The sequence below is a fragment of the Elephantulus edwardii genome, unplaced genomic scaffold (genome assembly GCF_000299155.1).
Source record: "Elephantulus edwardii isolate Elephantulus edwardi_28Jun2011 unplaced genomic scaffold, EleEdw1.0 scaffold00042, whole genome shotgun sequence".
Classification (NCBI taxonomy): domain Eukaryota; kingdom Metazoa; phylum Chordata; class Mammalia; order Macroscelidea; family Macroscelididae; genus Elephantulus; species Elephantulus edwardii.
Genome location: NW_006399792.1, coordinates 5,002,620 through 5,012,705, shown reverse-complemented (window position 1 = coordinate 5,012,705; position 10,086 = coordinate 5,002,620). Strand labels below are relative to the sequence as shown.

The 10,086-nt window shown below is 37.6% G+C and overlaps 1 pseudogene; it reads right to left on the bottom strand.

Moving 5' to 3' along the window:
• Window positions 1-9,395: 9,395 nt before the first annotated feature.
• Window positions 9,396-10,086, bottom strand: part of LOC102876573 — a 4,043-nt pseudogene continuing 3,352 nt past the window's right edge.

Below are 10,086 nucleotides of genomic sequence, written 5' to 3'. Positions count from 1 at the left end.
GTTAAGTGCTGTTGAGTCATAGGCGACTCATAGGGACCCTATGAAGGTCTTTGACACTTGCATGACTTTCATCCTTTCTGCAGGTTCATAGGGTTCCCAGAGGCAAGCTATTTATGCCACTCCTGCTTCCAAGCCCCATTATAATTGGGGAGCTCTACCCAACACTGTCCACCATGGGTAATCATTATCTCATTTGACACACCAGTGTCACAGTGTTCAGCTTCACAGCAATCACAGGTTACCTCTGTATGGCAAGTGGACACACCAGGGCTATACAACTTAGAAGAATATTTGACCAAAAACAATTAAGAACAGGACTGAGGGCCGCAGATTAGAGTCACCCACCTATTGTCAGGTTGTTGTTGTTGTTGCTAGGTGCCCTTGAGTCATAGAGGACTCATAGCGACCCTATGAATGAAAGGCCTTAGCACTGTTTGTACATAGAGTTTCCAGAGGCAAGCCATTTCGGAAGTGGATGCCACTCCTGCTTCCAGGTATTGTCAGGTAGTAAAAAAAAAAAAAAAATCTCTCAATCTTTTGTTGTATGGCTTTGTTACTATGTTTTGATTTCATGCTAAAAATGGTCTAATTACCCACTGAATATTGGCAAATTAATAAATGCTCCTTTAAACATATATTTGGTTTTATGTTTAAGATCAAGCCTTCTCTGGAGTAGTGTGTTTATATAGACATCTCAAGATTTTTTTTTAAAAAAGAAAAAACCACAGAGTTTCCTTATTGTTGTAATGTACCATTAAGTCACCTGTGACTCTGAAGTCTGCCCTGTCCTGAACAAGTCTCACTGAATATGACACACCTAACCTTTGTCCCACTTACTATAATAATACATCTCATTGACGATGAGATGTATTTCACTCCTGTGCTGTCCCTCCACCCTTCTAAGCATGATGTCCCTTTCCAAGGATTGATCTCTCCTCGCTATGTGTTGAAAATAAGTGAGACAGAGCTTCAAAATCCTTGCCTCCAAGGAAAAACTTGGTTTACCCTCTCCAAGACAGACCTATTTATTTTCCTGGTGGTACATGTTCTGCTCAATACTCTTCTCCAGCATCACAATTCAAAAGCATCAATTCTTCTGTTATCCTTAGTCATTGTCTGATATAGAATAATTGTGAAAATAATGGGTTAGAACAAGTGCATCTTAGTCTTTAGACTGATATGATGGCTCGTTAGCACTTTGGAGAGGTCCCTGACAATTGACTTCCCCAGTGCAATTTGCCTTTTGGTTTCCCGACTACTGATTCCAAGAGTGTTGATTGTGGAGGCAAGCAAGCAGAAATTGTTAACAATTTCAATCCCTTCTCCGCCCATCACGGTGCTGCCAATTGGCCCAGTGGTGAGAATCTTTGTCTTCTTGATGTTAAAATTTAATCCATATTGAAAACTATAGTCCTTGACCTTCTGCAGGAAATGCTTCAGGTCCTCCTCAGTTTCGGCAAGCAAGGTTGTATCAGCAGGTTGTTGATGAGTCTTCCCCCTGATGTCACATTCCTCCTCATGAAGTCCCGCCTCTTGGATTATCTGTTCGGCATATAGATTGAAAAGATATGGAGATAGGATGCATCCCTGATACACTCTTTTCCTGATTTTGAAGCATGCAGTGTTTCATTGCTCTGTTCTGAGGACTGCTTCCTGGTCCAAGTATGGGTTTCATTTGAGCACAATGAAGTGTTCTGGGATTCCCATTCTTCTCAAGGTTAGCCACAATCTGTTGTGATCCACACAGTCAAATGCCTTTGCATGGTCAATGAAGCACACTTAGACATTATTCTGGCACTGTTAACTTTCAGCCAAAATCCATCTGACATTGGCAATAATGTTTCTAGTGTCACAGCCTCTTCTAAACCCAGCTTGTATTTCTGGTTTCCTTAATTAGCACAATTTATCAGTAATCCTTTATTTTTATCACATTTGAAATTTACTATCATTTTTTTGTTGTTGTTATGTACCATCAAATTGGAACAGATTCATAGCTGACTCTCTACTAAGTTTTCAGAGGCAGTGGTACACGGGACAGTATTGTCCATCTTTCTCCTGCAGAGCAGCTGGTGGATTTGGACCACATGCCTTTGGGTTGGCAGCATAACTCTTTACCATTAAGCTACCAAAGCTGCCATCAACTCCGTTGTTGTCATTGTGTACCAATCAGTTGAATCCAACTTATACTTTATCCTCCAGTGGGTTTTCAGAGATAATTAATCACACAAGGGGAGATTATCTTTCTCCTTCGGAGCAATTTATGGATATGAACCTACATGTCTTCAGCTTGGTAGTGTAACTCCTTACCACCAAGCCAGCAGAGATTCCTCTACTACCTCTACAATACACCAAATTTGTATACATGATTTATCTGTTTCTGGAAAGTTACTTTAAAAATATTGAACTATTATTTAGTCTTATCATTTATTTTGTTTCTCATATTTCTCTAAATTCTCATTGGACATATACAATGAACTAGTTTCTTTTTAAAAGATAATTATAGATGAAGGATATACAACCTTTGAAAGGCAAAATAGAGGCATCCTTACAACATATGATCAATAGGCAATGATGATGAAGGAGGAAGTTCAGGCTGTTCTGTAGGAACTTGTAATAAATAAAGCCCAGAAATTGTTGGAATACCAATTGACATCTATTTCAGCAAATAGATGCTGCTCTGGATGTGCTCACCAGGTTGTGCCAGAAAGACTGGAGGACAACTACCTGGCCAACTGACTGGAAGAAATACATATTTATCCCCATTCCAAAGAAAGGAGATCAAATAGAGTGAAAGAGAGGGAAATTACCAAATAATATCATTAGTTGACCTAGTTGATAGAAAGGGTTGCTACCAAGCCAAAAGTGGGTGATTTTAATCTACATCCCTCAGGCCTTGTTTTAATTGTTTTCAGGCAAACATTCTTCTAGGTGGTATAGTACTTGTCTGTGCATTTGCTGTACAGAGGTAACTTGTGGTTGCTGTGATGCTGAACCCCGTGACACTGATGAGTCAAATGCGATAATGGTTACCCATGGTGGACAGTATTTGGTGGAGCTCCCCGATTAAAACAAGCTTGGAATCAGGAGTGGCATCCACTTCCGAAATAGCTTACCTCTGGAAACCCTATGAACTTGAAGAAACGATGAAAGTTATACAAGTGTTCAGGGTCTCTATGAGTTACCTACGACTTGATGGCACTTAACAACAATAAGAATAAGCTGCTGAAGATTATAAAAAAAAACTAAACCAACTGGAACGGAGTATTAACATAGAACTACCAGAAATACAAGCTAGATTTTGGAAGAGGCTGCGACACTAGAGATATCATAGCCAATGTCAGATGAATCTTCACTGAAAGCAGAAAGTACCAGAGGAATGTCTATCTGTGTTTGATTAACTAGGCAAAGGCATTTGACTGTGTGGATCACAACAAATTGTGGCTAACATTGATAAAAATGGGAATCTCAAAAATCTGATTGTGCTCATGCAAAAACTATACCTGGATAAAAAAAGTAGTTATCAGAACAGGGCAAGAAAATACTACATGATTTGAAATTAGGAAAAGAGTGAGTCAGGGATGTATGTGTCCTGTCACCATACTTTTTCGACCAATATTCAGAAATTTAATTTGGGAGGCTGGAACTTATGAGGAGAAATATGACATTAGGATTGGAGGAAGACTTATCAACAACCTGTGTTACACAGATGACACAACCTTGCTTGCTGAAACTGAGGAGAACCCAAAGCATTTTCTACAAAATGTCAAGTATTGTAGTTTTCAATATAGATTGAAACTCAATATAAAAAAAAGATAAAGATTCTCACCACTGGGCCAATTGGCAGCACCATAACAGATGGAGAAGAAATTGAGATTAATAATTTCAGCTTACTTGGCTCCACTAATCAATCCCACTTTTGGTATGAGCAGTCAGGAAATAACAAGATGAATTGCACTAGGAAAATCTGTTGTCAGGGACTTCTCCAGAGCAACATTGTCAGTCTGGAGACTAAGGTGTGCCTGATTTAGGCCATGATCTTTGCAACTGCTTCTTATGTATCAGAGAGCTGGACAATGAGTAAAAATGACAGAAGACATTGAAATTAATTAAAAAAAAGGTCAGAAGAATTGATTCTTTGATTTGTGGTGCTGGAGAAGCTTTATCCTGGAGAAACCAAGTTTCTCCCTTAAGGCAAGGATTTTGAAGGTCTGTCTCACATATTTTAGGCATGTTTCCAGGATGGACCAGTCCTTGGAGAAGGACATCATGCTTGGAAAGACTAAGGGATAGCTCAAAAAAGGAAGACTCTGGAGGAGATGGATTTGACACAGTAACTGATATAATGAGGTTAGAGGGGATCTCAAAGACAGTGAGATTGGCTTAGGATAGGACAGGGTTCAGAGCTATTGTGCATAGGGTGGCTATTATTCACATGACAACAATTTGAACTTTCTGATTGTCCATACCTGCTTGTTAAATCATTCTTAGGTAGCACTAGGTGAGTGTTGTCCTTGGAGTTGTGAAGATCTGGATGTGAAATGGCCTTTGCTCACAAAACGATATAAACCTTCTGCTTTTGTTTGGAAGGCACAGAGTAAGTTCTGCTATTGCCAGGACCAGTAATTTTTTGCAAATCTCCAAATAAACTTGTAGTTTGCAACTTAAACAGTTACTATTCTCTATTTTGCCCTAGATGATATGCCTTAGGTAGACTTTAAGCTACTAGTCCCTGCTAAGACAACAAACATTAAATATTTTAGATGATGGCAAGATAGTTGTCCAAAACCAAATACCATGCCTGTTGCCAATGAGTCAAATCCAACTCATAGTGACCTTACAGAGTTTTGAAGGCTGCAAATTGTTATGTAAGCAGATTGCCACATCTTTCTGCCATTGTACAATTTGTGAATTTTGACTGTCAATCATCTTAATCATTTCGTGACAAAGATGATTATTGTTGTTAGGTGCAATTTAATCTACTACAACTTCTAGAGACACTATGAACAAAAGATAAAAATCCTGGATGATTATTGTTTTTAGGTGTCATTGGGTCAAGTACAACTCATAGTGACCCTCTGAACAACAGACCTGAAGCTAATCATATCCTGTGCCATCCTCATCATCTTTGACACACTTCAGCCCATTGCTGTGGTCATTGTATCTATCCATCTCATTGATGGCCTTTCTCTCTTACAATGATTCTCTACATTTCCAAGCATGATGGCCCATTTAAAAAGAATAACTTCTCCTAGCAACATGCCCAAAGTATGACAGATGAAGTTGCACCATCCTTGCCTCCAAGGAGCCTTCTGGATGTACTTTCTTGCTCTATTTGGATTATAGTCTTCATATAGCTATAGATTTTAAATGAGCACAATTAAATGCTCTAAGATTCTCACTCTTCTAAATGTCAGCAATAGTTTGCTATGATCCACACAGTCAAATACCTTGGCATAGTCAAGAAAACACAGATGGACAGACCTTCTTCTGGTGTTCTCTGCTTTCCGTCAGGGTTCATCTTACATCAGCAATGATGTCCCTGTTGCCATGCGTCTTCAAAACCTATCTTGGGCTGCTGATAGTTCCCTGTAATGTAGTGTTCTAGTCATGTTTGCATGATCTTCAGTAATAATTTGCTTGCATGTTGTATTAGTTATATTGTTCAATAATTTCCACATTCTATTGGATCACCTTTCTTGGATGTTGGTGATGGTTGTTATGTGCTGTCGCGTACGACTTGTAAAGGCTGCATTAACAATAAATCTGAGCTTTGTTCTATCCTGTGCCATCGTCATAGTCTCTGGCACACTCAAGTCCATTTCTGTAGTGACTGTGTCAATCCACCTGGTTGAGGGTCTTCCTGCCCTTTGCTGTCTCTCCACCTTCACAAGTATGATGTCCCTCTCTAAGGAATATCTTCTGTTAGTGACAGGACCAAGGTTTGCAAGATGAAGCTTTATGATCTTTACCTCCAAGGAGCACCCTGGCTGCGCCTTCTCTAAAATATATCTGTTTGTTCTTTTGGCAGTCTTTGGTATATTCTGTAATCTTCTCTAATGTCACAGTTCAAAGGTGCCAATTCTTCTTCTGTCATCCTTATTCATTGTCAGCCTTTTAGATGCATAGCAAGTGACTTAAAAGATAATGGCCTGAATCAGATGCGCCGTATTCCTCAAACTGACATCATTGTCCTTCAAAAATTTGGAGAGGTCCCTGAGTACAGACTTTCCCAATACAACACATCTCTAGATCTTCTGACTGCTGGGGTCTCGTGTATGGATTGTGGAGCCAAGTAAGATGAAGTAGGTGTTAGACTGGTAATGAATTTACTATTAATAAAAGGCTATTACTTTCGAACACATGCTTTCATAAATAATGCAAAAAAGAGATGCCTACTTAGAAAATAAAATAAATTTTCTGAAGAAATTCTAAGCTAGTGAAATCTGAATATTCCTATTAAAGCATAAAGTTTCAGATGAACTTTGAGGCTTGGTTCTATAACAGCTTATTTTCTGAGTATGGGCATGTTGCTTTATTTGCATGTCTATTAATTTATAGTTGAAAACTTTGTATAGTTAACAATTTTTTGCAGTGACTCTGGATTTCATTTTTTTCAGAGTATTGTTGGGTTTTTGTTGTGGTAGACTGTTAATTTAGTCTGCCTTTAAAATGGCAATCTTTGTGTCCCATGCAATACACAGCAGTTTATCTTTTAGGTCTGTTCTTAGAATTACCAACTGCTGCTTTTTTAAAAGTCTAGTCACTTAGAGTCTCTCTTCTTCTTTTATGGTCTGGCTCCTCTCTACTTCTTTAATTATTGATAAAATAACTTAATAAAACAAAGATCTAATTATCTATCAATGCTATTGCTAGCCTATCATGTAGGCCTTAATGAATCCATTACAACTAGGATACTAAGGAAAAAAAGTAAAATTTGTGTTTTTGTGGAGCTTAAATTTTAACTGGAAGAGATAGACAATAAATACAATGCATTATTGTTGTTATATTCTGTAGAGTTGCTGTGACTCATAACAATCCTGTGAACAACAGCCCTAAACTCTGCTCTATCCTGTGTCAATCTTATTCTCTCTGACACATCTACCTCCATTACCCCAGTCACGGAATCAATCTCTAATCCCAGTCACTGAATCAATTCACCTCATTGAGGGTCTTCCTTTCTGGTGCTGTTCCTTTACTCTCCCAAGTATGATGTCCCTCTCCAAGGACTTGTCCCACCTTGCAACATGTCCAAAGTATGTCAGACGAAGCTTCAGAATCCTTGCCTCCAAGGAGCAGCCTGATTTCACTCTCTTTAGGATGAACCTGTTTAGTCCATGATATAGTCACTACTCCAGCATCACAGTTCAAAGGCATCAATTCTTCTTCTGTCATCCCTAGTCATTGTCCAGCTTTGTGATACATAGCAAGTCATTGCACAGACTATGGCCTGGATCAGGCACACCTTACGATATAATATTAAGAAGATAAGGAATGAAGTGAAAGAAAATGTTGTTTCTAGCTTCCACTGAGTCAACTATGACTTACGGCGACCCTATTAACTATGGATTTGAAGCTTGCCTTATCCTGTACCATCCTCATTGTCTCTAATATACTCTAGCCTATTGACATAGTCACCATGTCTATCTATCTTACTTAGGATCTTTCTCTCTTTCACTCATCCTTCATCTTTCCAAAAATAATGTCTTTTCCCAAAGATTTACCTTTCTTAAAAACATGCCCAAAGTATGTCAGACAAAGTTTCATCCTTGCCTCTATGAAGCACCCTGGTTGCCCTTTCTCCAGAATTTGAATATACTTGAATATATATGAATATCCATGAGATATTCAGTACTCTTCTTAATATCCCAATTCAAAGGCATTGATTCTTCTTCTGTGATTCTTATTGTCCAACTTTCAGATGCGTAATAAGTAACTGAAAAGATCATGACCGGAATCAGGTGTACTCTAGTCTTTTTTTAAAATTTTTGTGTGTGTGTGTGCATTGTATCATCAAATCAGATCTGACTGGTACAGGAGGAGATTGTCTGGTGGATTCGAAGCAGTACTTTAGTCTTTAAGCTGACATCATTGTTCTTTAGCACTTAGAGATATCCTTGACAGCAGAGTTTTCCAGTGTTACACGTTTTTTTATTTCTTGATTGCTGGCAGCAAAGGTGGACCCACACATGATGAAATAATTGACAATTTAAATACTTTTCTCCATCTATCATAATGCTACATATTGGCCTAGAGGTGAGGATTTTTGAGATGTAGTCTGAATTGAAGATTTTTAGTCTTTAGTCTTCTGCAATAAGTGTTTTTTTTTAAGGTTTGCACAATGTCATACTATTTATTGAAGTAGAAAGAACTTGAAAAATACTTTACTTCAAAACTTTAGTAAACGGAAACCATGAATCATAAAATGCTTATTTTTATTTCCTACATCATAATTTACTTTGACTATAAATTAAGAGTAATTACATTGAAATCTCATGAAAATAAACAGTACTAAGCAATCACTTTTACAGAACCCAATTTCTTTGCAAAGTCTTGACCAACTGTGAACTGACTATCCAGGTAAATATAGTTTTCCTTCAAGGCAATTTTTAAACTGAACTAGGAGATGCATTACAAAGAGGAGGGGGGCAGTGAAGAGAGGGAGAAAGAAAATGTTTAACAATGAATGAATAATAAAAATAATAATTTCTTAAAAATGAAAACTGTTTCATTTTGTAAAATTGGGTAAACTCTAAACATAAAGAAATGCAAAAATATAGTAAAAACTACTTATTTGGATTTCAAATTGTTTGTATCAAACTTCTCTTTAGGAAATGGAAAACTTATCAATACAATTAAATCAATGTACAATTTAGAGCTCTCAAGCTGGACTTTAAAATAAAATTAACTACAAAAGTAAAATAAAACTAGGTAGCTATCAAATATATTAATCCTGAAATGATTAAGAATATAATACATCATACACACCATTTAAAGGTAAATTTCTTTCCATTAATAACATAGATAAAACCACAATATTTATTGCTTCTATCAAGTGCATGTTAAGATTCAGATAGTCTCCAAAACTAAATCCTTGTTATAAAGGATTGGCAATCTGGCAGAATGAAATGCCACATTTAACTTGTATGAATACAGCTGCAAGATGTACCAGTTTCAACAAACATTAATGTCTTTATTTTATATAGCTGTTTACAGTTTGGAATTCAGAGAAACTTGACCTGAGATGCTGGGATTGTGAACAGTACTTATCTAGATGCTATCTAGTCTACCACACCATTTGTGGGATATGAGGAGTTTGTTGCTAACAGACAAATCTAAGTGATTAATGTACCATTGTCAGCTATTTGTAGAGAAGTCTGCTGGGCAAAATTAATTCCTTATAGGACACTCTGCTGAAAAAACCATGTCCAGCCAAAACAGGCGACAACCAAAAGGACTGACACAAATGCAGTCTTAATGAGAATAGGTTGCCAATATAACCACCTTTTTCTTTTTCGTTCAGTCTCATTTAGCCTCTGTCTCATCTGTTGAACCTTCTGAGCTGTGTTAGCTTTTCTGTCTTCTCGGATACGTTTCCGGAGAATACTCTCACTCTTTTCCTCTACTGTATCCTGCATTTTAGAGGGCAATCCTGTACACCGGCCACTCACAAATTTTCCTTCTTCTAAGCCTAATTTGTTCCCATTGTATTTTTCAGTCATTATTTTGATTGATGAATGATCAAAAGCAGGAGATAAATCTTCTTTAGAAAGTTCTTTCCATTGTTTCTGTATATTTGAATCTCCCTTTATATACTTGGCTCCTTCTATTATAGCCATATATGAGAATCTCAGTTGATCTGGTGTCTGAATAAGTCCCATCCGATACTTTCTCATATTCGGTAACACTTGTTTAATGTTAATATCATTTCCTTTTTCCATCAAAATAAGACAGGTGGACAGGTGTCTACTAAGGAAAAAGTGCCAGATTGTCCAATACCAGCACTGCAATGGACTACCACGGGCCCATGCTCAGGGTTCAAGGAGCCAGATTCTCGCACTTTAAATAGGAAATTGAGAAATGAAGCTG